At 39.9% G+C, this 4,407-nt stretch overlaps 1 long non-coding RNA gene across 1 annotated transcript; it reads left to right on the top strand.

Moving 5' to 3' along the window:
* Window positions 1-129: 129 nt before the first annotated feature.
* Window positions 130-4,087, top strand: LOC120557920. The gene is made up of 3 exons (XR_005639036.1): window positions 130-412; window positions 3,737-3,808; window positions 3,958-4,087. It is a non-coding gene; the product is annotated as an uncharacterized LOC120557920 (long non-coding RNA).
* Window positions 4,088-4,407: the final 320 nt, after the last annotated feature.

The following is a 4,407-nucleotide window of genomic DNA, read 5'->3' as shown; positions in this document are numbered from 1 at the left end:
GTAGCTCACACCTAATCAGGCTAATTGAAGCCAGATGGTGTGTCAGCTGAATGTGAGCCCTACATATATCCCTTCATCAAATGTGTTCACCATTTGCCTGAAGAAGACCCAGCTGGGTCGAAACGTTGCATTTTTATATTAAATATGGGAGTTTAAAGCAGTGTTGCGGACATTATATTATTTTCGTTTTAAGTATTTTCATTTGTCCTGCACCTGCCAGAAGGTGGGATGTGCACACAGTTACTTTTATAAAATTTGTAGGGGGCACCAAAGAGCTCCATCCATTCTGCTCCCCTCAGCTCCCTTTGTTGACCCAACCCATCATCCTGTCCTCCTACTTAGGATGTTGTGTGCTGCTATAACCCTCCGCTTCTGACAATCACAATGCACAGCCAAAGAAGGTCATTGTCAGGTAAATGTTTTATTTCATTTTCACAAATGTATGCACTGGTTAATATGTTGTATGTATGTAGTATGTTGATACATACAGTTTGGATCTTCCCACCTTAAAGGTGGAGGTCTATTCATATAGAAGTGAAAACACATGTGGGATCCACTGTTCTTATAACTTTAAAAATGTGCAGCAGTATGATTAGTTTTTTAGTTTGCCTTTTTTATCCCATCTGCCCTATTCAGAAGGAAGGTCTCGTCAGTGTGAACAATCAGTTTTTAGAGCATCAGACACTTTACACTTTGTCAACAACTCAACAGAACAATCTGGTTTAGGTGACTGCTTGACTCAGCCAAACTGAATGTACAAATGAAGAGCTCCCTCTGCAGCAGTACTTATTCAGTGTGCCGATGTGCTGTAGCAGCAATTGGCACAATGACTATTATCCCCCATACTTATTATTTCACCACATTTTTGTCCCGCTACTAGTCACGGAGTGTTGCCAACCAATGCACACAAAATACATCAAAACGTGTGTAATGATCGGGAATTATGCCCACCAGAGAATGGACCCACAAATGCACGACTCAGGCGAGTAAATTACAATAGTTTTATTAGCAAGCTAATAAGAACTCACAAGCAACAGTGTCCAGTAAACAGCAGGCAAAAAGGGAAATCCAAGAAACAGGCAATGGATGAAATCCAAGGGAAAACACGAATTCAGGAAAACAGGACACGGGGAAAAAAACGCTCGACGGCTGAACACATGGAAGCAGACAATCTCGCACTGAGGTAAGAGGAACACTGAACCAAAGCATTTCTAATAAGGGAAGAAGTTCCACTCTCAGCACCAGCAATAGAGGCACCAAAGTTGAGCCCAGAATTGGTGAAAAAGTTGTACCAAAGCCTCAATTAAACACAGGCATCCATTTTCTACACTGCGAGGGAATGACGCTTCAAGTGTGTCTGGGGCCACAATCCTGAACAGTTCTTCTACTTTGTCTCAGGAGGAGCTGGTTGTGGAATATCACATGTAATCAAGTGTACATATTCCAAAAAATTTGAATATCATGGAAAAGTTTATTTATTTCCATAATTCCATTCAAAACGTTAAACTTCCATAAATTATAGATTCAGGGCCCACAACTTAAACAATTTCAAGTATTTAGTTGTTTATTTGTACATAATTTGGGCTTCCAGCTCATAAAACCCACGAAAACAGGATTTCAAAAAATTTGAATACTGTGAAGAAATCACCATTTACTTCTCAGTTTTTGCAGAAAAAAAAGAAATTAGAATCACATCAAATCAATCAAAATATGGTACTTTCAAAACGATACGTCAATCTTCAATACTTGGTAGGGAATCCCTTTGCCTTAATCACTGCCTCGATGCGCCGTGGCATTGAGGCAATCAGCCTGTGGCACTGCCTGGGAGTTATGGAAGCCTAGATTTCCTTGATGCTTGCTGTCAGCTCTTCTTTGTTTTTGGGTCTGGTGCCCCTCATTTTCCTCTGGATAATACCCCATAGATTCTCAATGGGGTTTAGGTCTGGCGAGTTGGCTGGCCAGTCAAGCACTGTGATGGCATGGGCATCAAACCAGGTTTTGGTGCTTGCGGTAGGCGGTCGGTGGGCAGGGGGGGGCCAGGTGCTGGATGATGAAATCTGCATCTCCATACTGAGGATCTCCTCAGCAGAAGGAATCATGAAGTCCTCTAAAACATTCTGGTAGACTGATGCGGTGACCTTGGATTTAACAAAGCAGAGTTTACCAACACCTGCACTGGACATTGCACCCCAAATCATGACTGACTGTGGATATTTCACACTGGACCTCAAGCATCTTGGGTTCTGTTCCTCACCCGTCTTCCTCCAAACCCTTGGACCTTGATTCCCGAATGAAAGGCACACTTTACTTTCATCGGAAAAGAGGACCTTGGACCACTGGCCAACAGTCCAGTCCTTCTTATGGTGATTTCTTCACAGTGTTCTAATTTTTTTAAATCCTGTTTTCGTGGGTTTTATGAGCTGGAAGCCTAAATTATGTACAAATAAACAACTAAATACTTGAAATCGTTTAAGTTGTGGGCCCTGAATATATAATCTATGGAAGTTTAACGTTTTGAATGGAATTTTGGAAATAAATAAACTTTTCCCTGATATTCAAATTTTTTGGAAAGGGTCTGTATATGACGAAGCAACCAAGATTCTGCGCCAACTCCCCAGATTCCGTGACCAAGCAGACATATCTACGCCTGCAGTGCTACTGACTGCATTCACTGGCACTGCAGCTTTCAACATCTCTGGGAAAACCCTGCACTCCATGCTTAAACTGCCAAGAAGTTTTAAACCACCATATCAAGGACTTGGAAATGTACTAGATGAAGTGAGAGCAGAAATTCTCATAATAGATGAAATATCAATGGTTTCTATATCCACTGGAGATTGCAGCAGATAAAAGGCTATAAGAAACTTTTTGGAGGAATGTCTGGCCTAGCAGTAGGAGACTTCTACCAACTGCCACCCCTTGGTAGAGCCAAACCACTCTGTGTGTATAAGGAGGATGTGCTCGACCTTTGGAAAGACAACTTTCAAATGGTCAACCTGACACAGATCATGCGCCAGAAAGATGATCTTGCTTTTGTAGAGCTCCTAAACAGGATGACGGTAAAGCAAAAGACAGATGCACTCAGCGACACTGACAGGCCGTCATTGATGTCAAAGACTCGCCACCTAATGTCCTACATATCTTTGAAACAAACAGAGGTTGATGCACACAATTCTGCAACCGTGGCTGCCCTCCATTCTGACTTTGTAAACATTAAGGCAGAGGACTTTCGATTAGGTTGATAGTGTCCATGATGCATTATAGACACAGGCTTCATAGAAAGTTTTTTTTTAAACTTTATTTTAGTTTTTTTTTCTAAATGTAGGCATGGTTAATTTTCTTTTTGGCTTGGTGTCCTTTATATGTTTTGGACTCTTGTAGAGCCTTTGTTTGTTTAGAGAGGCCTTAACTAAAGGACAACAGATATGATCAAGTTTATAAATTAAATCAAGGTAAAGAACAGAGAAAGCAGAGGAGAGCAGAAGCAGTTCTGTTGAGGACAAGGCTGGGCTGCAGTTCCAGTGATGCAAATGCAGATAGGGACTGCAGTCTGAGCGAGAAAGATGCCCCCCAAAAGACAATATTGAGGTAAATGCTAGGTTAATATAAGTATAGGTATAGAATTGCACTACACATAATTGTTGGTTTTCATTTGGCCAACTGTTCACCTATTTGACAACCCAAGTGATGACAACATCAGCTAATGAAAAGTTATGTCTGATTCTTTTTCTTTCAGAAAACAGATGGCAGCTCTTCAGGACTCCATGCTAGCTGGCATAGCTGAGACAGCAGGCCATTCATTCTTGAGGTAACATTTTAAAATAAGACTAACTTGACTTCTAAATAAATGTAACAAAACTAAGTAGCTTTTTTGAGTTCTTGACTGAATTAAAATACAATTGATTCTCGCTGCTTTAATATTGTATTACTGATGTCTTTCCTTTTGTGTACTTTCAGAGATAGAAGATGACTGCCAGGGGGATCCAGTCATTGTGACAATGATAATGTTATAAAAAATATTTATTATAAATAATAAATGTCTATTTTTATATTATTATATATAAATAAATAAATAATTTAACTGCAATTTCTTGTGGTTGAGTTTGTTTTCTCTGAGGTCTCTGACATTTTTCCCACATCATCCCTGGTTTTTAGTAGCCTTTTGGCTGACCTAGACCAATTTATTATTATTTACTAGTATTACTTTAGGTGGTACAGTTTTCTCCAGCAGTGCAAAAACATATTTTCAATTTTCAAAGTATGGAAGTAAACATAACGGTAAGTGCTACTACGCTGTACTCTGGTCCTGACCTGTATGAATTTGTGTTGTCTTGTAAGCCCATTCATCCATTCCCTATTGCTATTATTAAAAACAATTTTATTCTCTCTCTCTCTCTCTCTCTCTCT

Source organism: Perca fluviatilis, chromosome 4 (genome assembly GCF_010015445.1).
Source record: "Perca fluviatilis chromosome 4, GENO_Pfluv_1.0, whole genome shotgun sequence".
NCBI lineage: Eukaryota > Metazoa > Chordata > Actinopteri > Perciformes > Percidae > Perca > Perca fluviatilis.
This window is presented reverse-complemented; position numbering and strand designations above follow the sequence as displayed.